Source organism: Tupaia chinensis, unplaced genomic scaffold, assembly GCF_000334495.1.
Source record: "Tupaia chinensis unplaced genomic scaffold, TupChi_1.0 Scaffold142716_1, whole genome shotgun sequence".
Lineage (NCBI taxonomy): Eukaryota > Metazoa > Chordata > Mammalia > Scandentia > Tupaiidae > Tupaia > Tupaia belangeri.
In genome coordinates, this window is record NW_006202562.1 from 2,315,677 (window position 1) to 2,341,636 (window position 25,960).

The 25,960-nt window shown below is 54.9% G+C and overlaps 1 long non-coding RNA gene across 1 annotated transcript in view; it reads left to right on the top strand.

Annotated features, from left to right (window-relative positions):
- Positions 1-61: 61 nt before the first annotated feature.
- The window catches only part of LOC114005142 (uncharacterized), a 35,577-nt gene continuing 9,678 nt past the window's right edge, over positions 62-25,960 (top strand). The window contains exon 1 of the long non-coding RNA XR_003547037.1: positions 62-141. This is a non-coding gene — a long non-coding RNA (uncharacterized LOC114005142). The remainder of the gene's footprint in view (positions 142-25,960) is intronic.

The following is a 25,960-nucleotide window of genomic DNA, read 5'->3' on the forward strand; positions in this document are numbered from 1 at the left end:
GGCGGGGCGGAAGGCGTGGCGTGACTCAGAGCATCCATGTAGTCTGGAGAGGAGCGGCAGGGCCGAAGTGGTGATGGCGTGAAGGCGGAGCAGGGGCCGTGGTGGGGTACATGATGGAGGCTGCATGAGCAGGCGTGGCAGGTAGGGGTGCAGAAAGGGGAGACTTCGCCTTGAAGCAGCACTTCCGGGGGAAGCTGGGCCCTGGGTGCTGGGTGCGTGACGTCTGAGGCACTCTGGGGGGTGGTCCTGAGGCAGCGTGGTCGGTCTGAGCTTACTCTGGGGGTTGTCGTGGTTAGCAGAGTTATTGGGACTTGGGGGGTGGTGAGAGTAGTCCTCGTCTCTGGAGGGAATTTTGAGGAGTAAGAAATGCAAGTTTAGGGCCGGAGAGAAGTGGAGACCTGGCCAGGCTCAGATGGGGGCAGCGGGACCGTTGGAGACAGGAGAGGCAGAGCGCGTTCTGTGGTGGGGGACAGCTCAGTGGGGACAGAGATGCACTGACCTGGGCCGGGGGAACTGTGCGGGGGTTGGTGTAGCCCCGGGAAGAACACTGCGGACCCAAGGGCTAGCACTGGTGGAGGAGCCCCTGGCCTGCCAGCAACTGAGGGCAGAGTCTCCGGCGGGCTGCGAGGGGCGAGAGCTGGCCCTGCTTTTACTTGGTCCGGTGAAGTTGGATGGAGGCTGTGAGCGGGAGGAGGGAAGGGGAGACCCATCGGCCCTCTGCCCAGCCTGGCAGGTGGGAACCATCCATATTCAGGCCCCGGAGCCAGGCAGGCCCAGGAGGGATGCTGGGGCCGGGAAGTGGAGGAGGAACGGGCCGGCGTCTGGTGGAGCTCGGCATGGGCAGTGGGGGCTTTGGAGGGCAGGGCCGAGGGAGGAAAGGAGGTGGCAGCAGAGGAGATGGGCATGGCTGAACGTCACCTTCCTGTGCACTTCTGGGGTAAAGAAGATCCTGACTAGCCACTTCTCTCTAGAGCTTCATCACCATCGTCATGACCCATAGTGTGTCCGTGTACAGGGCCGAGGCGCTCTCGTTCATCTGATTGGGAAGTGGTGTCTCCCCATCCAGCAGCCGACCTGTGGCCTCGTAGGGCCCAAATCTCCCCCAACTTCAGGCTGTGTGTCATAACCTACTGTCTCCCGGGCTTCCCACATCACTCTTCACTGTCCCCCTTGCCCCAGGATCTCACGAGGTATTTCCCTGTGGCCCAGTGCAGAGCATCTGTATCTGGGGGATTCTGCCAGGTAGGGGACTTCGCGGAAGACTCCCATCCAGCAGCCAGGAGCCACATCCAGCAGGTGGCATAGTGGTGGCAGACAGACCATGCGTGCTTGTGCAGAAACAGAACAGGACCCAGGCCCAGAAATGGGGTATGCTGTGAAAGAGGAAGAGAGAGGGAGGAGGTGACAGGCAGCCCAGCACAGTGGAGGAGGTAGAGGGGTAGGAGGCAGGCCTTGGCCCTTGGGCACTCTGGATGACAGCCCCATGCACCTGGGCCAGCTGCCCCCTGCTGCATACCAGGTGTCCCCCACATAGCTCTGCACAGTGATCGGTATTGCTACTGTTTCTGGGACATGGCTCTGCAGGATGGCTTGATTTTACCTCACGACAAACCTCAGCTGGAAGACACGATAGCCAGAGGCCAGCATCCTCTGGAGGCTCGTCCATCCTCAAGTTTGAAGGGGGTGTTGGTGCACGGCTGGGCCACCACCTGCCCTCTCTGTGTGGCCAGGGCTCCCTCACAATATGGCGGCTGGCTTCCTGTGCACGCATCAGGGAAGGGAAGCAAGAGGTAGAGAAAGAGAGTGGAGTTGAGGGGTACAGGGAGAGGGCAAAGGGGAGAGACAGAGACTGACAGAGACGAGAGAGGAAGAAGCAGGTGGGTGCAAGGAGGAGAAGGGGGCGAGGAGAAGATGGAGACAGACAGATAGACAGACACTCGTGGCAGTGGGCTCCGTTATTTTCCATCTCACCTGAGATGTAGCAGAACCTCATGTCTATGGTTGGGGGCACCCAGAACCCCTAGTTGTAGGGGTAGGAGTGAAGAACCCCTCTGGTGGGAAGAGTGTTTGTCACCACTAAGAGGAGCTGTGGGATGGGACGGCCCTGGCCAGCTAGGAATGTCTCTGTCCCTGTCACAGTGTCTCCACGCTGCAGGGCTACACCTCAATTGACTTACTTTCCCTTCGGGTTTTGGGAATGACGTTCTTGAATGGAAAGAAACCCTAAGCATACCTTCAGGCTGCTTCAGGGGGAGAAGCTGCGTCTGAGTTCCAGACTCCTCCCGGAGTCCTTTGGGCAGCATCTCCCAGGAGGGTGCGTAGGCGTTTAACATTCAGCGGAAGGCGAAAGACTTGTGAGAGGTTGGGGTGGAGGGACCAGGTGTGAGATTCAGGAAATGATGACTGACGAGATACATCCCAGGGCCAGTACCGTGGCCTGGAGGTGAAGGGAGCCGAGTCCCATGTAGCCGACCACATGGTTTGAACCCTAGCCCCAGGGACTTGAAAACTCACAGACATGTGTCATGCACACCCAAAGTCTCAGCCAGATGAGGGATGGAGGAAAAGGGGCTGCAGCACGACTACATCCTGTTGGGGGTGGTTCTTTCTTTCCCCCCCTCTGCCTTGCTCTGGTGAGTGCACGCACCTTCTAAAAATTTAAAAAGAAAAGAAAAAAGGAAGGAAGGAAGGAAAAGAAAGGGAGAAAAGAACCAGAAAAGAAAAGGAAAAAGAAGAAAGACAAAGGAAAAGAAAGGAAGAAAGAAAGAGAAAAAGAAAGGAAGAGAAAGAAAGGACGGAAGGGAGAAAAACGAGAGACAGAACCGAGGTGCGGCTGCTGATTCAGCTCCCGGTGCCTTGGCTGGCTTCAGCACGTCCCATCCTGCCCTCTCTTCCGGCTCTTCGGCAGCTTCAGATCACACGGATGACGCAGGTGACCGGCAGGCCTGCGTGTGGCGGGCACGTGGGCACAGCACAGCGGGGTGGGGGCAGTGTTTCTTACTGTCAGCGTCACTGCTTCCGTGCCAAGTGAGAACCAAACTAGCCACAGCAGAGAGGTGGAATTGGAGATGGTCATTACAGGGAGAAGGCCCTTTGCCACAGGGAGCATGTTCCCCCTGGACATCTGCTAGCTCTCGGAGGTTAGGCAAAGCCGGTGCTTCTCTTACTGGGAGGAGTGGACCAGGCTGGACGGACCCCTGCGGGGAGACTGGGTGTGGTGCTGGAGGCGGTGTGGCTGTGGACATGGTGGGCAGGTCTGTGACTGCTCCCGGGAGGAGCTGCATGCTGACTCAGGAGAATCACTTAGCTAAAGTCTGGTGAACAAGAATTTTGGTCCGACTGATCAGTGGGGACAAGCCATTCAGCCACCATGTCCGAGGCAAGCAGTGGGAATTTGGAGGGCCTCTGGCCTTCCATAGGTAAACAGGGCGCAGCTGTGAGTCTGGCTGTCTATGGAGGCTCTTTTCAGTGTCTCAGAACACAAAGATGAGGACGTCTTGCTCGTCGCTATCTCCCAAGATCTCAGAGCTCATGTACAGGTCAGCCGGGCCATGTGGTTCTGAGAAAGGGCAGGTGTGTGAGCACCAGATCCCACGCCCATTGAGGCAGGGCCAGCCATCCGCTTTGTCACGAGCGGCGAGCTCCCCGTCCCTGCAGGGGTTAAGGCTGGGCCATTTGTGTAAAGGTGTCTGGTGTAAAGGGCCAGGCCCCGGAGGCCTCTGGGATGGACGTTCATCGCTGAGGGGCTCATGTGAGGTGGGTGCATGTGCTTCTGGGTGAGTGGGGGAGAGAGGCGCTCTGTCAATCCTCCTGGCAGTCCAAAAACTCAGCATTACTCTTGGAGAGTGGGATTAAACTTCTTTGGAAGATGTCTGTCTAGAAGCGACCGTTAGAGATGTCCATCAAAAATCAGAGCTTAGGGCCCACCCACGGCATGGTGGTCAAGGGGCTGGACCTCACGAGGCCGACTGCCTGTGTGAGTCCCGGATGTGGCGGCTTCAGAAGCACGCCGGGCACACACACACACACACACACACACACGCACACACACGCCCAGAACCCTTCCAGGAGGGAGACACGAGGAGAAGGAGTTGTGGCATGACCATCCCCATGGGGGGGCACTTTCTCATTCCCCCACCCCTCTCTTTACTTCTCTCTGCTGAGTGCATGTGCCTCTGGCGAAATTTATAAAACAAACAAACAAACAAAAACCACAAAAAACTGAAAACACAGCCTGCTGTCATTTTTCAAGACTTTCTTTCAAGTCATACGATAGTTTTCAGAAGAAAGAGCCTGCTGTCACTAAGCCCGAGTGCCTGTAAGAGGCCCGTGAACCAGGATGCTGCATTTTGGAGCCCTCCAGTAAAGGGGTCCCTTTTTTCTTTTTTTTTTGAGAGTTTTTTTTTTTTTTTTTTTCCACAGGGCGCGCGTGCTCGCCAGAAAGACAGAGAGAAACAGAGAAAGCAAGAAGTCACCCCCCAGGGGGGATGGCCATGCTGCAATCCTTTCCACTCTATTCTCCTCTCGGGATCTTGGGCGCTGGCGTGAATTTAAGCCACCAGGTTCAGGACTTGAACCTCGGTCCACTATATGGGAGTCCAGTGACATAGCCATTACACCAACTCCTGGTCCCAAGTAAAGGGTCCTTTACTCCATCTCTGGTAGGAGCTCAGGGCTTTGACATGAGTGAGCTACAGTGCCACGCCTGGACCACCAGCAGTGACACCGCCACCGTAGACCCGAGTCCAGGCACCCTCGCCACGTGGCCATCTTTGAGCGAGCACGGTGGTTGAACCATCAGCTCCTCAGAGACAGGGCTAGCATGTATTTCGGGCATTGCTGTCAATGACGGTGCGTTTCCTTGGGCTCTGACTGTTTTCAGAGCGTCCCGGTGGTGGCAGCACTGTGTGCCTGGCCTCAGAGGTCGGTGGGTGACCGAGGGCATCTGGAAACGGGTTAACCGCCCTCCATGGAGGAGGCGGGCCCTGGCGGCCCGTGGCGGCCCCCGACTTCTGGTCAGTAGTGTGGACCGAGGCTCCCAGAGGTCTGCGCTTTGGTAAACATCTTTGATGGGCCAAGTGTTCCCGCCCAAGACAGCGAGTGCCGAGTGACCTCGGGTCCTGCTCCACGGCACGCCCTCCGCAGCGGTGCGCTGGCTTCGTCTGCGTGTCCCACGAGGAGTGTGTTGGGTGGAGGCCCTGACACTTCATCATGAAGCTGTGGAATGAACCCAAGGGGTGTGGGGAACCCCTGAGGCTGGTGTTGACTCCGAGTGAACACCAGGGGGCCTGGGGTAGGGCACGAATGAGAATAGTGACCGAGGGACGCCCAGGGCAGTGGCCTGCGGGTGCCGGACGTGCTTGAAAGAGTGCGTGCTCTTCTTGATTTACCAGTCCCCGCTCACAGGTCTGCTCAGTGCCCCGTGGCCTGCATCTCCACGGGGCTGTCAGTAGGAGGAACAAGGAGGGCTGGGCTGTCAGGCAGAGGTGGTACGCCCCTTCTGTCCTCCCCAGCCCCCATCTGGCAGTGGCCGTGGGGCGCGGCTCCGGTCTCACTGGGGCAGCAGTCCTGAGCAGCCTGTCTCAGCATGAGAGCCTAATGGTGGCCAAGCCTTGCCCTCCAGGAGCCTCGTCCTCCCTGGCGGTCCCTTCACACCTGGAGGAGTCCCTCCGCTCAGCGTTCCTATTTAAACGTGTGAGTACCAATCTGCCTTCTGCAGCACCGTGGTGATACAGGATGGGTTTTAAAGTGCATTCACTTATTTCTTGAGAGAGAGAGAGAGAGAGAGACGGAGAGAGCTCCCCTCCCCCCAATGACGGACTTCATGCCATCATCCCCCCCAGTCTCAGCTATGGATCACGGCATGCCCCTGCCCCTGGGCTCATGTCCCAGGACCTCCCCACGTGGGCCCACTGCTGCAGCACCACTGGGCCCGAGTTGGTAAACCGCATTGAGAAACACGCGCCCTTGTGATTTTCTTGCCATCGGAGAAGCCCAAGGTGCGTTGGCAAGCTGTCAGCTCTAGAGGCAGATCGCAGATGAAACCCGACGCATGGTCACTTGCTGGCGAGATGCCCGTCTGCAGAAGGGGTTGAGGGAGCAAGTGCCTTGCCGCCTGCCCCAGCCTGGCCCCTGTGAGGGGCTGAAGGACGGGTGTGGGGAGGGAGCGTCCAACAGCGGTACCCAGAGATCCTCAGGCAGCCCAGCGGAGCGCGTGCCGGGTGCGTGTCCTGGCCCTGGTGCCTGCTGTGCTCATTCCGGGACAGCAAGGGCTGGTGGGGTGCCCTCCCAGTGCCTCTGCAGGTGGGGCTGTGGGGCTGTTCCGTGTCTCTTGGGGACATCTGCACAAACTCCTCCATGGCCCTGCCTTTCTGTGACGCACTGGCGGTAAGGAGCCTAGACGCACGCTGTCCGAGCCCTCCGTGTCTGGATGCATAGGTCAGCTGTGGGCTGTCCTGTCACTGCCTGTGGGTCCAATTGTCCAGATGGGCTTCCTCAGCAAGTTGCGGCTGGCTCTGGTCATTCGTGATCCATTCCTATTTTTTAAAAAAGTTTATTTATTTAGCTCTTCCAGAGAGAGAGAGAGAGAGAGAGAGAGAGAGAGAGAGAAATAGAGAGCCCTTATTTAGGTCTTCACCCAACTTCAGGAAGCCTGGGTCACAGGCCTGTGTGCGAGGGAGCCTCAGGATGGAGCCGGCATCTTTTTGTGGGCCCGGCGCCCCGAGCAACCTCCCTCAGGGCCTGGCTGTTCCTACTTAATGGGGACTCCAGGTGGCTCTTTTTTGTTCGAGAAGTTTCTCCTATTTCATTTCATGTCATTGGCTGGACCTTTTCCTTCAAAAAGTTGTGCCTGTTCTTCTGTCCCCCCAGGGACTGGCCTGTTTAGGTTCCAAATGCAGAAAAGCTCCATACGGGAAGAGTGGGTTCCTTCAGGCCCTCTGGCTCTGCTCTCCATCTACGTTTTCCACAAATAATAACACACCGCACAGCACAGACAATAGCATACCGCATGGGTCATGGACAATAACACAGCGCACGGGGCATGGACAGTAACACACTGCACAGCACAGACAATAATACGCCGCACAGCATGGACAATAACACGCCGCATGGCACGGACAATGACCCGCTGCATGGGGCATGGACAGTAACACACCGCACGGCACGGACAATAACACACCGCACAGCATGGACAATAACACGCCGCATGGCACGGACAATGACCCGCTGCATGGGGCATGGACAGTAACACACCGCACGGCACGGACAATAACACACCGCACAGCATGGACAATAACACGCCGCATGGCACGGACAATGACCCGCTGCATGGGGCATGGACAGTAACACACCGCACGGCACGGACAATAACACACCGCACAGCATGGACAATAACACGCCGCACAGTATGGACAACAACACACCACATGGCACAGACAATGTCACCCCACACAGCACAGACAATAACACACCACACGGGGCATGGACAGTACCTCACTGCCCGGCACGGATAATAACACGCTACACGGCACAGACAATGACACACGCCGCTGGCACAGACAATAACACACTGCACGGCACAGATAATAACACACTGCATGGCACGGACAGTAACACACCACACGGCAAAGATAATAACATGCCACACAGCACCAGTGCTCAAGTGGGAAGAACGTTCTCTGGCAGAGCTCAAGTCTGGTTAGAGATGGCTGACAACCCTCGACTGCACTGTCCACCGAGAGGTCATGTCTAGATTCCCTGTCCTGTGTCCCGGCTGGCACTAGGGACTTGCTCAACCAGCAAAAGACATGTCACAGGACCTCTGAGGTGGCCCCAAGAAGTCTCACGGTTTCCAGCATGCTCAGTCTCAGCAGGTGTCCTCTCGGGATGGTCATGCACACTTCCCAGCCACCAAAAGGAGAGAAATGTGTGTCACACAGAAAGGCCACAGAGCCCTTGTGTCACCAGCCTGCCGAGCTCCCAGCATCACTGGCAGCCATATGAGGGAGCCTGTTAGCCTGCCGGGGTGCTGAAAAAAGGCCCATTCCTGGTAACTCTAACGTCTGTGTCCACCCTGTCATGCTTCTGACGGCCGGACGCCCAAGGGGCAGGTGCCAGCAGAGCCCGCCCTCCTGAGCACCAAGGTGGGTCTGCTCCACGCCCTCTCAGCTTCCGGGCCTGTCTGCCATCGTCGGTGTCCCCTGGACCTCGCTGCATTGCCCCGACCTCTAGCTTTGTCCTCACAGGGTGCTCTGTGTGCATTTCCCCTTCAATCAGGACCCCGTGGTGGGAGCGCTTCTCTCTCTGCCTGTCTCTCTCTCTCTCATGGAAGAAAGAAAGAAAGAAACAGGGAAAAAAAAAAAACAAGTTAATAATAGTGCATTTAGGGTGCTGTTGGTTCCCAGAGAACAACTGAGCCCCAGGTTGGGTGCCGATTCTGGTGTATGGACGTGCAGGTCCAGGGCGCTGCACCCGTGTGTTCAGGGACGATGCTCGGCCACTTCCACACGGAGAGTGACGTCCTTATAAGCAGTCATTGTTTTACTGCATGCTGGCCCTTTTCACAACAGCAGGGTCACTGTGTTGCTGGTGGCCAGGGTTGCTTCCTGCCTCCACCCCTGGGCTGCCCCATGGTCTGGCAAGCTCCGCAGTCAGATTATCCTGGGCCTGCCCTCAGGCTGGATGTTGCTCCCTCCCCTGGGCCTGGCTGCATCACTGTATTCCCTGCTGACCCAGGGCAGCGTGGCCAGCAGGCGGGGCCAGGATAGACTGGGCTATGGGACAGCGCTGCTACTTCTGCTTCCCTGGTGGAGAAACCTAGGCTCACCGAGGTTGAGTGTCCCAGATGGAGGTCGTGCAGCTGGGCTGCAGAGGAGCTGGGATTTGGGCCTGACTCCCCTACGCGTGGGGCCAGCGTGTCTGCCCCAGAGACAGAGCAGAGTGGGCAGGAGGAAGGGCCGTGATGTCCGGGACAGAGGGTGTCCTTGGAGTGCTGTGGTAATGGCCATCTCCAGGGCTCCTTGACCATGCAGGTCATAGGGCTGCTGTCTAGGAATCCTGGTGGGGCCACCTAGCCTGGGAATCTGTCTGTCTGTCTTCCTGTCTGTTAGATGACCAAAACAATAAAGCCAAAACAAAAACACAAAGTTCAGGAAATGAACCCTGTCCTAGGCCATTCTCCTCCGTAGGTAGGTCTGTGGGCTAGAGCGCCTGCAACCTCCTCCCCTAAGTCCTTTTCTTTTTCTTTTCTTTGCTTTCTTTGTTTTGTTTGTTTGTTTATTTGTTTTTTGAGAGGTTTCTGCTATAGGGTGCGTGTGCTCGCCATAAAGAGAGAGACAGAGAGACAGAAAGAGAGAAATCACCCTCCAGGGGGGGATGGTCACGCCGCAATCCCTTTTCCTCCATTCTCCTCTCAGGATCTTGGGCATGCATGCACATGCGCCTGGAATGAGTTTAATCCGCCAGGTCTGGGACACGACTTCATGGGAGTCCAGCGACACAGCCATTACACTAACTGCTGGTCCCCTTCTTTCTTTTTTCTTTTTTTTTTTTTTTTTTAAAGAGTTTTTTTGTATAGGTCATATTAACTCATCACACATAGTGAGACAGAGATATAAAAAGCGAGAAATCACTTCCCAGGGGGATAGCCACACTGCAATCCCTTCTCCTTTATTCTCCTCTTGGGACTTTGGGCATGCATGGACATACACATCTGGCCTGAGTTTCAAGCCTCCAGGTCCAGACCCAGTTGACTGTGTGGGAGTCCAGTGATGTAACTATTATGTCATCTGCTTCCCACTCTCAGTCCTTTTCAGAGCTGCTGATTGGTGTGTCTCAGTTCTAGCCCAGACATGTGAGGCCTTTAATGCCACACAGGGCCACCTCCCATGTAACTGGGTGTGTCACCATGCCCAGGTCTTCCTGCCTCAGGCCTGGGGACTTCCACGGAACAGGCTCTGTAATCCTTCCATAAACCGTGTGTGGCCCGTAACAGCTGACAGTCAGCAACTCTGGGAGTGCTCGGGAGCACAGGCCACCGGCTTCTGGGGTGGCTTTCACTCTCCCAGGGCTGTCTGCACATTCTAATCACCTCAGGAGGCCCCACAGCTGTCCGCACCTGGAGCCATGGGAAGAGCTGAGTGGGCGGCACCAGAATGCTGGCCTTCCAGGAGACCGGGTACAGGGTGCTGACGTAGCCCGAGGCTCCTCACGGCACTGTGGGTGGCACAGCCCTGGGTTTTTTCATTTGCAAGAACGCCCAAGCACCTGTGACAATTGCTGAGATGTTTAGCCCATTGGGCATTAACAATGTGCTGCCGATGGCCAAATAATGTTGAAGTTAAATGGATCAAAGTCCCTCTTATGTTTTTACAGAAAATAAACATCAGGTCAAACCGCAGAACACTGCACCTTCTGCAGCTCAGAAGCAGGCAGATCTCAACAATCTCACCTGGTTGATCGTTGGGGGTTGTGCATGGTGTCTGGGGTCATGCTGGTGGTGTGTTCTGGGGTCAGAGTCAGGTCCTGGCTCTGAATGGAGGCTGCAATGAGTAGGCCTGTTGCCACAATGCCCAAACCATCAGTGAACCCCAGACCCTCTGGATCACGGCTGTGGGAGTTTGAGCTCCTGGCCACCTCTGTCCTCCTCCCAGGAGGTCCTCCTGTCCCCAGCATGCCTGGAGGTTAGAGTCTTCCCTCCCCCATCCCCATCAGGAGCTGCACTGACAAGCAGGGCCACCATTGGCTGACCGGGATCCGCTCCCTCGTCCGAGCTCCCAGGGCATCCTGACCACATGACTTGCAGAGACTGTGTTTTTAAAAAATTGTTATTATTTTTATTTCTTTTAGTTGGCTGTAGGGCACATGAAGTTGCCACAGAGAGAAGAGAGAGAGAGAGGGAAAGTGAGAAGTCCCCTCCTGAGGGGGATAGCCACTCTCCAATCTCTTCTCCATTCTCCTCTTGGGATTCAAACGTGCCCAGTGTGATTTTCAAGCCACTGGGTCCAGGACCTGAACCTCACAGTTGGGTATGTGGAATCCAGCCACTCCACCACAATGCCATCCACTGGCCCTGGAACTGCATTTTTGTTTTTTAGAGAAGTTTTTGTTATAGGGCACATGTGCTCGCCCGAGAAACAGAGAGACAGAAAGCAACAAATCATCCCCTGGGGGTACAACCACACCACAGCCACAATCCCTTCTCCTCCAGTCTCCTCTCAGGAGTTGGAGCACGTGCACATGTGCCCCGCATGTTTCAAGGTGCCAGGTCCGGCACTCAAACCACGGTTGACTACATGGCAGTCCAGCAACGTAACCATTACCCCCTCTGCTGGTCCCTGTAACTGCATCTTTTAAAGGTTTATTGAAGTATTGCTTACATCCAATCAAATAGACCGTTTAAAGTGTATGGCTCTTTGATAAACTTACATAACAGTGTAACTATCACCCAAATCATGGTAAGTAACATTTCCATGACCTCACAGAGTACCCCATGCCCCTTACGGTCAATCCCCTCTCCGCTCCCAGCTCCTGGCACCCTGACCTGCTCCCTGCCCCATGCCGGCCTTTTCAGGCCCCCCAGGAACGGCGCCCAGTGTGACACTCCTCCAGCTCCCGACTCGTGCGTGATGCTCTGAGGTTTGTCGTTTCACAGACAGGTGGTGCCTTCCTTTCACTGCTGCGCAGCTCCGGAGGGAGAAGTGAGCTGGGGCCCACCGCTGTGCTCCCCCACTCCCTGGCTCAGGGACGTGTGGTGTGTGTCTAGCTGTGAGCATCTGTGCAAATCCTCTACGAACCTTCACATGCCGCTTCTGGCCAGGATATGTTTTCACTTCTCCAGGGCACACACCGGGAGTGGGGCAGCTGTGCCATCTGGTGAGGGTTTGCCTGACTTGCCAAGCTGTCTGCCAGGGAGGCCGTATCACGCACATGTCCACAGCACGTCCGGGCGCCCCAGTCGCTCTGCACCGCCACCAGCCTTGAGCAGTGTCGGATTTTTTGTTCATTCCTTTGCTTTTCCCTTGGAGCTATTCTCATAGGCCTGTAGGGCAGCTCACCGTGGTTTAGACTTGCATTTCTCTAACGCGTGGGACTGAGCATCTTTTAACCTGCTTATTTGCTGACTGTGTTCCTTTTTTATGAATGCTCGTTCAGATCTTTTGCCCACTTTTATATTCGCTTGTTCATCCTTTTCTTAAATTGTCAGAGGTTCCATGCATTTTCGAGTGTGAAAATTCTTTCTATAGCCTAGCTGTCTGCCCTCTATCAGATGTATGTTCTACAAATATTTTCTCCCACGCCGTGCTTTATCTTTTTTATTTTCTTAACAGTGTCTTTCTAAGAGTAGATGTTTTTAATGATAATGAAGTCTAATCTGGTGTTTTAAAAATGTTTCCTGTCTTTAGTGTTCCAAGAAAAATTTTCCCCCGGTGTTTTCTTCTCATATGTGACGCTTTTTATTGTGGCACGTGTGGGCCTGTGCACGTGTGTGTGTGTGTGTGTGTGTGAACTTGGGACTGTGTCCTCAGCCACAGTCAGCCTACCTTGTTTCAGTGGTGTGCTGTGCTCGCCCGCATGGGCAGCCTCAGTGGCTGTAGATGAACCCTGACCAGCGGCAGGCCCCAGGGGTCATGTTTGAGGCCAGTGGGCTGGCTTCCCAGCCTCCTCAGCCCAGCACGTTGCTCTCCCGGTGGCCTGACACAGCCCCAGGGACCTGGCTGCTGGGTGTGGCCCCCCACTTGCCAGCATTTCTCTGATTCAGCCTGGAGTTGTGCAACCTCTCCAAGCCACAGTCTTTCTCTCCACTGCCAAGTGCAGCTGGCATTTCAGCGTTTTGTGTCCCTTCTCTGCAAGCACTGTGACCTTTGCGAGAGCCTCTGGGTGGTGCCAAAAGCACATGCACTGACTCCTTGAATCCTCGTCTTTTCCACCCAGCACCCCAACAGTGCACGTGGGACAGCCAGTGAGCAGCGGGGTCTGCTTGGCCCGTGAGCACGGTCGCTGAGCACATCCAGGGCGCCAGCTCCCTGGACCCTGAATCCAATATCTTAAAGCCAGCAGTAGTCATCTGAAGCAGAAGGCATGCATTAAACACAGGCCGGGCGGTCTGCCTGGTCTCCTGTCACCTCTGTCTGTTGTCTGGCATCCCCTCATTCTTTGAAATGTTTTCTTCTGAGTTTCCCTGTCATTAGATTAGTAAGCACTCGGTAACTCTCAGCCAAAGTCAAGCAAGAGCGAAAACTAAACAACGCCGCAGACCAAGTCAGCCGTGGTGGTCTTGAGCTGCCCTCGGCTGACCTAGCACCTGCGTGGTCTGGTGGGCTCGGCTCGCAGTCTGGGTGGGTGGGCCTGCTTATCTCCCCTGACCTGGCCTCCCACAGCTCATTCCTACCCCAGCCCTCTTTTTCAAAAAGTTTATTTATTTCTTCCATGAACAAAAAGGATGAGAGAGACAGAGGGGGAGAGAGAAGAGCGCCCTCTACAGGACCTTGATGCTGGGGTCCACTCCTGGCTTCGCCAGCCTCCGATCATGGGCACTTGCGTGCCTGGCAGACTCAGGGGGCTCTCTGAGATAAACCCAGAGCCCCTACTGTGGGGCTGCCCTGAAGAGCCTGGTGTGTCACCACTGTACCACCCTCGGGTCCCTCGGCCCTTCCATGTCCAGTGCCGGCTGAGGGATGTGCTGTTTTCCCTGGATGAAGTGTCCTACTTCAGTGTCCTCAGGGGAGATCTGCCTGGAAGCGTGTATCTCGGAAAGGGCCTTCAAGACCAATCCCACCTTAGCTGGGGTGCACACGTGTGGCCAAGGCTCCTTGTCATTCGTGACGATGGCGATGTCACAGTGAGGACATGGTCTGGCTCCTTGCTCCAGCGGCCCCAGCCCCACAGTGGCCCTGACGATGGGCAGGAGCAGGCAGAGCTGGCGTCAGCCCCTCTCATGTCACGGAGGCGCGTGCTGAGGCCACGCTGGTGCTCTCCGGTGGCTGTGGCTTCAGTGCAGTTTGCAGGGAGGCATCGTCTGCAGTTGAGGCATTGCCTCAACCCTCCGAGACACCCGGGAAGGCAGTGACGTCTGCTCTTGGTTCCGCGTCCTCGTGTCTGCCTCACAGGGCCGCATCCTCGCCCTGTGTCTGGACGAGCCACGTTGTGTTTTGAGTCATGTGACACATAACATGGTCGCATCCTCGCCACTGTGTTTGGATGAGCCACTTTGTGTTTTGAGTCATGTGACACATAACATGGTACCCTAAAGAGTGGGGTGAAAGCCTGCGGCACCCCCCGGGAATAACGCTGGGCTTTATGTGATGCTGGCCTGGGAGGAAGGGTTGGAGCGTGGGGTCAGACCTGGGCCTTGCCCGACATCCTTGGCACCTCTGACGGGGGAGCGTCGGTCCTGCCAGTCACAGGGTAGGCCTAGGGCTGAGTGGGAGGGATGCCAAGGCACAGCGTCAGGGAGGCAGCTCCTCTGTGGGTCACATGGTTGCCAACCCCGCGCTCACCCCACCCGGGGAGCTGGTGCCTCCTAACACGCTATGCCGTAGGTACCTCTCTCATTTAGTTCTGATCCTGATGATAATTATTTTTCATTTTTTTCTTTATTTATGACAGAGTACGTACACGTACACGAGAGAGAGAGAGGAGAGAGAGAGAGAGGCATTTTTTTCTTTATTTATGACAGAGTACGGGCATGTACACGAGAGAGAGAGAGGAGAGAGAGAGAGAGGCGCGCCCTCTTCAGGCTCGATCATACATGACCCTCTGTCTCCAGCCTCAGCCTGTCAGGCCTGGGGCACCTGCACACATGCCCGGCGTTTCAGGCTGAGTGGGCTGGGGACTCGAGAGAATGTTCCAGGCAGAGGGAAAGTCTGGGCAGACCCTGAGCTGGGACCGTGCTTACATAAGCTGAGAATCAAGAACGAGGCCGTCGTGGTGGAGAGGAGGGGTATGGAGATAAGCCGGGCCACCTGGGAGGGACTGTGGCCTTTCCCTGGACAGACAAGTAAGGCGGATTCAAGGAGAGAGTGGCAGGGTGATCAGCTCCTGGCTGGAGGCACCTTCTTAGGACCCTGGCAGACGAGGGTGGGTTGGGGCCAGCGGGGCAGAGGATGTGGCGGGGGGGGGTTAAAGACGGCGGGAGGTGCTTAAAGTCCCTGAATGTGGGACACCAGAGAATGATTCCGAGAAAGTGGAATCCTACTCAGCTATGAAGAAGAGCGAGATCTTGTCATTTGCAGGTACATGGGTGAGCCTGGAGGACGAAGCATTGAGATAAGCCAGGCATGGATAGAGAAGGACCACCTGTCCTCCCTCTCACATGGAAATCAACAATCATGACCTCGCAGGAGCAGGGGGTGAAGAAGGAGCACTAGAGGGGGGATGGACGTAGAGGGGTGTTGTCCACAGAGACAGGGTTGTGGCAGTAGGAGCAGCGTCCTAGCGCTATCAAGACTAAGAAGGAGCGAATAGCTACCAGTAACTTGCTGTGTATCTTGGAGTCAGCCAAAAACGGGATTCGGAGTGTTCTCAGTACGAAGGGTGACCACTGCTTCTACTTGAGATAACGGATATAATAACCACCCTGACTTAATCACCACACATTTTTTTTTTGAGAGATTTTTGCTATAAGGCACATGCACTCGCCAGCCAGAGAGAGACAGAGAGACAGAAAGCAAGAAATCACCCTCCCAGGGGGGATGGCCCTGCGGCAATCCCTTCTCCATTCTCCGCGCGGGATCTTGGGCACGCACGCACACGCGCCCGGCGTGAGTTTAAGCCACTGGGTCCGGGACGCAAACCATGGTCGACTACATGGGAGTCCAGTGACATAGCCATTATGCTAACTGCTGGTCTCCACACATTGTATTTTTATATGGAAAAATGGCATCGTACCCCACAAACACATACAACTACTGTGTCCATAACAATACACTTGATAAAAAGATGAATATCATATACAAGGGAATAAAAAGATGTTTCCACCTTCAGCCATGATGCAGCTGCCCCACGGAGGTGGGGGGATGTATGGAGAACAGGTTGGTGGGTTGGGGAGCCCTTGAGTCTTCTGAGCCGGCCATGGGACCGTGGCCTTCTTGACTGTATCCCAGGGAAAGAAGTGGCATTTTCACAGGACGAGGGTTGTTTCCATGACTTTCCAGCTGTTGGCTCGGAAAAGGTCCATTGTGCAGCATGGCCAGTCAGGGAGGCCCCAGGAGTGCTCTAGTCCTGGGGGCTCGATGGGACATTAAAGGAGGAATGAGGGGTGCCTGCTGCCTCTGGCAGGAGGTGCCCTGTGCTGTCCCTCATGAAGTGACTTCTCCTGGGGGCCAGGTGGGGCAGGAGTTTGAAGTGCTGGCCTCAGGCTTAGCACTAAGGGTCCAGGAAGGACGTGTGGGCGTGGGGTCCCAGGACACCATCTGCCCCCCATTCCATACTCCCTGGACGCCGGCCGAAGCAGTTTCACACTAGCTTTCTTGGTAAGTCCCAGTTAATGGCCGGTAGGTTGGGAGCCAGTTTCATGGAGGAGCCGTGTGCTGAAGACACAGTACAGGGTCATGACACGCATTTCCCCACCGGTTAGGAGACAGGAGGGCAAGTGTGGGGTGAGCACGGGAGTGTTTCCAGAGGCCCAGGCGACTTGGACGGGCTGCAGCTACTTTCGCTCAGCGCGCGTTCCCCAGAGCGGGGACAGATGGTTTCCTTAGCTAAACAATACTTGAGCTGCGCTGTCTCTTGCCAAGGACTTGCTGGAACTGGGTGACCTCTTGTTCACTTGAGGTCATGCATCGCTGGCCTCCCTTCCCAGCCCAGACTGCGCCCCCGCATACTGGGCGAGAGACCGCAAAGGCCCCTGTGCTGGTCCGGTCCACCCTTGGCGAGTTCCCTGGGTCGGTATGGGCAGGAGAACAACAGCAAGTTGGTAGCCCGCCGCCCATGGAGGCAGAGAAGCCCCCTCACGATGAAGAGCCTTCTCAGGAGAAGCTGGCATTCTTTCCAAGGGCTATTTTCTGAGAAGAAGCCTAGAAGCCCCTGGACACCCGCCTCCATTCAGGCAAACCCATCCTACACCCTCATGAGCCAGTACGGCCGCTCCTTACTTCGGCGAGCTCCGTTCCTGCCACCAGGCTGTTAAGGGAGCTGGTTGGTGAGCAAGCTGCTCACGGGCACTGCCCCGTGTGCCCTGGCACGCGAGGTGCTCACAGGCACCGTCCCGTGTGTGCCCTGGCGTCACGCGGTGTGTGCTTCTCCATCGCCGTCAGGGGACACCATGCCGGGATGATGTCATTCTACCCACATGAATATTTTCTCAAAAACTTTTAAAACCATGCTGCCTCTGTTGTTGTAGAGTCACAAACAAAATTATACAAAACTGTAAGAAATATTTTGAACATTATCTTTATTTTTATTATTATTATTTTTTGGAGAGATTTTTGCTATAGGGTACGTGTGCTCACCAGGAAGACAGAGAGAGACAGGGAGACAGAAAGCGAGAAATCACCCCCCCCAGGGGGGATGGCCACGCCGCAATCCCTTCTCCTCCATTCTCCTCAGCGCGCGTTCCCCAGAGCGGGGACAGATGGTTTCCTTAGCTAAACAATACTTGAGCTGCGCTGTCTCTTGCCAAGGACTTGCTGGAACTGGGTGACCTCTTGTTCACTTGAGGTCATGCATCGCTGGCCTCCCTTCCCAGCCCAGACTGCGCCCCCGCATACTGGGCGAGAGACCGCAAAGGCCCCTGTGCTGGTCCGGTCCACCCTTGGCGAGTTCCCTGGGTCGGTATGGGCAGGAGAACAACAGCAAGTTGGTAGCCCGCCGCCCATGGAGGCAGAGAAGCCCCCTCACGATGAAGAGCCTTCTCAGGAGAAGCTGGCATTCTTTCCAAGGGCTATTTTCTGAGAAGAAGCCTAGAAGCCCCTGGACACCCGCCTCCATTCAGGCAAACCCATCCTACACCCTCATGAGCCAGTACGGCCGCTCCTTACTTCGGCGAGCTCCGTTCCTGCCACCAGGCTGTTAAGGGAGCTGGTTGGTGAGCAAGCTGCTCACGGGCACTGCCCCGTGTGCCCTGGCACGCGAGGTGCTCACAGGCACCGTCCCGTGTGTGCCCTGGCGTCACGCGGTGTGTGCTTCTCCATCGCCGTCAGGGGACACCATGCCGGGATGATGTCATTCTACCCACATGAATATTTTCTCAAAAACTTTTAAAACCATGCTGCCTCTGTTGTTGTAGAGTCACAAACAAAATTATACAAAATTGTAAGAAATATTTTGAACATTATCTTTATTATTATTATTATTTTTTTTTTGGAGAGATTTTTGCTATAGGAGGCGTGTGCTCGCCAGGAAGACAGAGACAGGGAGACAGAAAGTGAGAAGTCACCCCCCCAGGGGGGATGGCCATGCTACAATCCCTTCTCCATTCTCCTCTCAGGATCTTGGGCACGCACGCACACGCGCCCGGCATGAGTTTAAGCCACCGGATCCGGGACTTGAACCACAGTCGACTACATAGGAGTCCAGTGACATAGCCATTAGGCTAACTGCTGGTTCCAGAATTATCTTTAAAATTCAGTATTTTGAAATTTTAAAAGTTGTTTATGAACTGTCAAGAACTATGGAGTAGGAGCAAAAATGTTTTGATATATAAATGTTTGTGGAAAAATGTAAAAAACAAAAAAGCATGTATCAGAGAAACACAGAAAAGTGACAAGACCCAGTGCAATACGGTACTATAAACCTGTACCCCAAACACTAGTGTGGGTGCACGAGTGAGCGAGATCCATAAAAAGAATATGCAGCGCTGGTGACAGTGAGAGCTTCGTGTCAGGGACACCAAGCAACTGCAGGAACAGAAAAAGGCTGAGAGGAGGAATTCCCGCACTGGAGAACGGGGCTTGAATCCGAGCAGCTGTTAACCAGGTAAGTCACTAAGTGAGGAGCAGTGTAAGAATTCCAGGGTTATGCTTCTTTATAGAAAAAATAATCGAGATTAGCTAGAAACTATTCAACTTCAGAAAACGGGAACGAGATGACATTGAAGAACAACATTCACCCCTATCACTGCCTCGGGGCCTTGCACGTGGTAGGTGCCACTGAATGCCAGTTGTCTCTGAGACCGAAAATGCAAATAATTAAATGAAATACCTTCGGGGTGAGAGGACACCATACTTTCTAAAATGGTAACAGCTAAGCGGAGGCAGGTGCAGGTGCGAGGGCGCCCCAGGCTCCAGAGCGAGGCCCATGTGGACTGGGGCCCTGCGCTCAGAGCGGTGTTGTCCCCCAGGGCTGTGTGTGCAATTTCACGTTTTTAGCAGCTGCATGTGAAACATAAAGCCCCTCAAAAACAGCAGTTAATTTTAACGCTATATTTTATTTAACTGGCACATTAAAAATACTATCATTCACCATGCAGTCCATAAAAATAAGACTTTTTCACTCCTTCTTCATCCCGTCTTCAGAGCCCCGTGTGAATTTGGCATGTGCAGCTCTCACGGCAGAGAGCATGCAGCTAGTGTGTCCTGGCCGGACAGCAGTCCTGAGCACGCCGCCAGGCCCTGCTCTGCCGGCCAACTCCTGGTTAGCGTGCTGCTCCTTTTCTTGTGGCAAGTGCCTTGCCTGGGTCTTCTCCGTGCGAGGGGTTGCCAGGAGGATGTGTTGTGGTGTGTGTGTCTGTGTGTCTGTATAAGTATGAGAACATGGGTCCAGCAGTTAGCATAATGGCTATGTCACTGGACTCCCATGTAGTTGACTACAGTTCGAGTCCCGGACCCAGCAGCTTAAACTCACGCCGGACGTGTGTGCATGCGTGCCCAAGGTCCTGAAAGGAGAATAGAGATTGCGGAGTGGGGGGTGATTTCTCACTTTCTGTCTCTCTGTCTGTCTTTCTGGTGAGCGCACGCGCCCTATAGCAAAAACCTCTCCAAAAAAACCAAAATGTATGCAAGCATGTGCATGTGTGTGTGTGTGCATGGACATGTATGAAAGTGTGCGTGTGTATGTAGCACCCCACCTTCTCTACAAGCAGATCCCGAGGCCATGGTGCCCAGCTGCTGGGGAAAGGGGTGAGGGAGTTCCTGCAGTACGGCGTGAGGTGTGGTGCCCATAGGGGGCAGGCCGGGTGCTGTGGGACCCACAGGAGGGAGAGGCACTCTCGGTGGGGGTCAGAGCAGTGCTGGTGCTCGTGTGCAGCATGGGGAGGCACTCTGAGGACAGGGACACAGTGGGCAGCCTCTGTGAAGGCAGGAAGTCTGAGTGCCCCTGGGAAGCTTGAAACTCAGCAGGACCCAGCTACAGCTCTTCAAAGGGAGAGGCTTCCCGTGCTCTGGTGAGACAGCTCTGCTAGCTCTCGTGAAAGGCGTTGAGGCTGGGACCGGCAGACCACATGGGAGTGGTGTGGCCCAGTGAGGGTCAGGGACAGCACGGGGATGGTGGGACATGGATGGGGCAGGTGAGACTGCGGGGAGTGGGGGCCGGTGCAGGAAATGGCAGGTCTTCCCCCAGAGGCAGGACCCTGGTGAGGAAAGGTGGTGGGTGTGGGGCTGTGGCTCTGACATCCCAGAGCTGTGTGGGAAGGGGCGGGCGTGTGCGAGGCGGGGCACAGGCAGTGACTGGAGGGGCAGGGGGACCTTTGTGCAGCAGGAAGAGGGTGGAGGAAGTTCCTGTCCATCTGCTTCTCTGCGGAACAGCAGAGGGAGGAGGTTATGGCAGGCAGAGGGTTCCAGAGCCAACTCTGGGTTAAAGAGGTGGCGAGAGGACACAGCTAACGGACCCGGACCCCCGAGAGTAGAGGCTGTCCCACCCTGGGGGTAGAAGGGCGTTCGTTCCCCGTGTTCCATCTGCACAGGTGGTGGGCTTGCTCCGGACACACCACGGTCGGGGCCAGAGACCAGTGAAGGGAGTAGGATGGTATCTCCTGCTGGAATCCACAAGGGGACATGGACTGGCGTTGTGGCGGGACCTTCAGAACACATGCTTTTTCTTCAATGATAGGACTTTGATTCGGTTTAAAGGTCCCTTCGACATCTCCTTAATGAATGGAGATTAATTCCTTTCTCCTATTTAACATCCTGATCTTTGTTATCAAGCCCTTCCCTCTGACATTTTCTAATATCAGAAGAATTCCTAAACTTTCTTGGGTACAAATGAGGTCTCCAAAGGCTTTCCAAGACGGGGCGGCATGGCAATGTCCCCTTTCCTCAGCTGCACGGAGATTTAGCTAGAGCTGTGCACTAGCATCGTCTGGTGTGCTGTGAGGTCCCCGAGGGCGACGTCATCAACTCTGCTGTCCTTTACAAGATGCTGCAGGTCAGGCCAGAGCATGAGTCATCTGGAACCGGCCCAGACCTGCCCCCTGCCAGCAGGGAGCAGTGCGCTGGGCCAGCAGCCCCTAAGCTGTGTGGGCCTTTTCCAAACGCACACAATGCGGTGGTTTTGGGCTTCCTCACAGGCAGTAACAGGCAGTGACAGGAGGGGCAGAGGGAAGGGCAGACAAAGGGCTGAGGACGAACCTCAAGGATAGAATGGAGAGGGAGGCTCAGAGGGGCTTTGTCCTTGTCTCTCTGAAAACAGTGACATACCCAGTCAGCCGGGGGCATGATGATTAAGGTAACGGGATCCCACATGGCCAACTGAACAGTTCAAGTCCTGGACCCGGCAACTTTAAAAACGTGCCAGTCTTGTGTGCGTGCATGCCCAAAATCTTGGAGGAGAGGAGACTGTGGTGTGGCCATTCTCCCAGGAGTGGTTTCTCTCTCTCTCTCGTTCTCTCTCTCTCTCTCTCCAATGAGTGCATGTGTTTTATGGCAACAACTAAAAGCTAAAACAGAGAAGCACCTAGCTTGGGGTTCCATGGAAGGCTTTCTTTGGGAAAAGTGTCCCAGGCATGAGCGAGTTTCCTAGTATGCACTGCTATTTGGTTCTTCTCTTCCTGGGCGAGGGGAAACTGTATGTAGCACTCTGGGGCGAGGTATGTGTCATGCTGGGGCAGGGCGACCTCCGTTTGGTGGCCCTGCCTCTTTCCCCAGCCACAGTAGCCATGGAGATGTCTAAGCCACCAAAATACTTCACGTCTTGTGGGGTCACTCGTCCGGGACAGTTGCCCTGAAGAACAGTCTGGGGTAGGCAGGGAGTCAACTCCCCTGGCGGAGCCCCTGAGACGTGGGGCTGCTTGTTACTGCAGCACAGCTGACTGACCCCATTGTTAGCACATTACACGTAGCACCATGGGCCAAATTCCTTCATAGCTCATATACTCGCTGTGGAGAGAAAAAAGGGAGAGAGAGGGAGGGAAAGTGAGAAACCAGCCCCCAGAGGGCGTGTCCATACCACAGTCCCTTCTCTTCTATACTCCTCTGGGGATTTGGAGCACACATGCCACACACGTGGTAGTATATTTCAAGCTGCTGGGTCCGGGACTTGAACCACACAGTTGACCACGTGGGATCCAGTTGCCTTAACCTGCATAGCACCGCTGGCCTCAAAGTTTCTTTTCTATAGACAGAGTGTGGCTATTCTTTGGTTGTAAGTCGAGAGACAGACTAGGGTTGTGTAGGCACCGAGTGGTGCCCATCAAAGGGAGTGAAATAGAGAACCTAGAGAAATTTGCAAGGCCTGCTGGGTAATTGGAATCAGGCCCAGCTGAGGACACTTGGGATGCAAAGGGTGGCTGGAGGGTCTGTGAGGGGAATGAAGGGTCTGGGTCTTGTAGAGTGGTCTGTCTCTGCCAAAATCCAGGATAGCAAACACCCTCCCAGAGGCAGCAGCTGTGGCCCACTGCGTCAGGGATTCAGGGCGGCAGACCAGTCACGGGCTTCTCTCAGAACAAGGGCGCTCTGATGAGAACCAGGGTCACCGTGGCCCCTCCCGTGGCCTGGGGGCAGGAGTGGACGTGGGCATCTCCACCTGCTGCCTGGTCCTCGCAGGGTGGCAGGTGGTCTCCATTTCCTACCATGAGCAACTGCGAGAACGTAAATAATTACATTTAATGCAGGTCTGGTGTGGGAGCTCTGCCCTCCCTCCTCAGCAGCGGCTTCCTCAGGACAGACTTGACTGGGAGTGAGGCAGGCCCTGGGCTGAGTCAGCCGAGATAGTCTATCTGGGGGCCTAGGCCCAGAGCTCTGTCCCTCCTTAGGTTCCCTGATGGGGACTTCTGGGCTGGATCTGTGGCTGGGGGAGGGGTTGACTTCTCCTCTGTGTCCAACTGACCTTTGGGAAGCAGAGTAGAGAGCAGTCCAGGTCACCATTTCTGTTATAAAAGTTTATTCATTACTTTTTCTCATGAAAGACAGAGGAGAGAGACCAGCATCCCCCCAGCAGGGTCTCTGAGACGTGACTTGGTCCCAGTCTCAGCTGACGTGGACTGTGGACACATGCACATGTGCCCTGTCAGCTCAGTGAGGGCCGGGATACGAACTCCTCACCTCTCCTGTGGGTCCAGCTGCTTTACAGCGGTGCCACCATCTGGCCCTCACTGGTCATTGATCCTGTGAAACCCTCCTGGGGAGCCTGGGTCTGCAGTGAGCAGGCAAGCTCTGGTCCGAGCAGTGTGGCCATGCCTAGGTGCCCATAGGTACCCTTAGCCATTCTGGGCTCCCCACTGCTGGCTTCGGTGCCTCAGACACCACCTGCTCTGCGGCCATACTCCAGACGCGGCCCGTGGGGGTACCGGCACTCTGTGGGGTGCTGCACTGCGGGGCCAGCACAGGGCTGAGCCGTGCCATGCCTGACTGTGGGAACCCCAGGGCCAGCCTGTGCCTGCAAGCCGACAGCAGAGCTGGGCCGCCCCGCCTGGCCCCCGGGTCAGCCTGCGGGTCTGCATCACGTGGCCTGACCCAGCTGTCCGGTGTCTCTGGCTCCGGCCTTCCCTGTGGAGCCCCTTTTCAGGAATCATGCTTGCCAATCTTTGTCTCAGGGTGGCTTCTGGGGAGCCTGACCTGAGCAGACACCCGGGAACTCATACCATCGTTGACTCCCATGGCATCCTCTCGACACAAACGCCGTCATTCTGATGAAAGCGTTGTGATGTGCAAGGTCCCAGTGGGAGGGCGGGGAAGGCTAAAAGTCTGTGTCCCTTTAAAATGACATTCTTGGATGACTTGGGCATTTTTCTCATGAACTGATGGTGGGAAGACGCTGCTAAAAGCTGCACCCAGAGCAGAGCCACTGGAGTGGCCGCTGTCCTGTGATAACCCAGGGCCGCAATTCCTGTCTCTGCTGCCTGTCCTCTCTGGCTCTCCTCGCTGTCCTCCAGGGGGACAGAGGCAGGAGAGCACAGCAGGTGGGGAGATATGGCGCCGTTTCCCGATCTGCCGCGGGCTGGGCTGCACTGGCTGCTGGACCCTCAGCGATGACCATGACTCTGAGAGAGATGTGGGAGAGAGGAGGAGGCTCCCGGAACTCCCCCTAAACTCTGACTCATGATGAAGGCTCATGAGTGCCTTTAACATCCGACCCGTTTGCTCTCCCTTCTTTTTCTCCAAGGAAGAGGGACATGACAGTTATTAGAGACCCCTTAGCACAGGTCAGGAGGTCAAGTCAGCTGTAATGCTTTATCAACATGTTTTTCTTTTTCTTTTTTAAAAAAATTTTATTTAACTTGCCAGAGGGTGCATGCATTCAGCAGGGAGAGACAGAAAGAGAGAGAGAGGGAGAGAGAGAGAGAAGGAAAGTAAGCAAGCACCCCTGCGAGGCGTGGTCATGCTGCAACCCCTTGTCCTCCATTCTCCTTCTGGGATTTTGGGCATGAATGCATGCACATGTGCCTGGAGTGTTTTTCAAGCTGCTAGATCTGGGACTTGAACCATGTGGCTGGCCATGTGGAATCTAGCCACCTTAACCACCAGACCATGGCTGGTCCATATTATTAACATTTCTAAGATAGCAGGCAGCCAATGATTGCTTTGTAAAACCCAAGAATTCCAGAGGGAACAAGCTTGGGACTTCAGGTTTGTAAAAATAACAAGTCATTTTTTTTTTTTTGAGAGATTTTCACTATAGGGGGCGTGCGCTCGCCAGACAGACAGAGAGAGACATAGAGACAGAAAGCGAGAAATCACCCCCCAGGGGGGATGGTCACGCCGCAATCCCTTCTCCTCCATTCTCCTCTCGGGATCCGTGGGCACGCACGCACACACACCCGGCGTGAGTTTTAAGCCACCGGGTCCGGGAAGCAAATCGTGGTCGACTATGTGGGAGTCCAGCGACATAGCCATTACGCTAACTGCTGGTTCCCAAAAAATAATAAGTCATTTTTGTAGCAGGTTCTCCAGTGCCCAGCCTGGCAGCTGCAGAGACAGTTCTCACATGCTGTCGGCTTTCTGTGGCCATGGCCGAGGTCCACCTGGCCTGCCTGCAGGGCAGAGGTAGAGGGGACATTTTTAATGATCGTTTAAGAATGATTCACTTAATGATTGATTAAGAATTACATTCTTTTTTTAATATACATAATTTTATTACAAAATTGAAAAAACCCCACAAAATGCAACATCCTATAAAACCCAAACTTTACTATTGATACCAATTCCTATGAGTGTGTTGTGCTACCATACACAAGAAATTAAACCATTAAATATGAAGGAACATTCAACATCAGAAGCTATAACATCTAACTGTATGTAGTAGCCCCTCGAAAAGCTACAACCTGCATTCTTAAAAAAGTATTTTCTCTACAAAGAATCTTATCAGCTATACAAAAACCTGTACAGTTTTTATACTGAAGCTAATGTTGAGCTGCACTTGGATTCACATTCTTAGCAAAACAACTGCCTGAGCACACACATCCCACTCACGTCATTGCAGGACAGCCATTTATTCTTTTCTCTTTTTCTTTTTTTGGAGAGGTTTTTGCTACAGGGCACATGCACTCACCAGACAGACAGAGAGAGACAGAGAGAACAGAAAGCGAGAAATCACCCTTCAGGGAGGATGGTCACGCCGCAATCCCTTCTCCTTTCTCCTCTCGGGATCT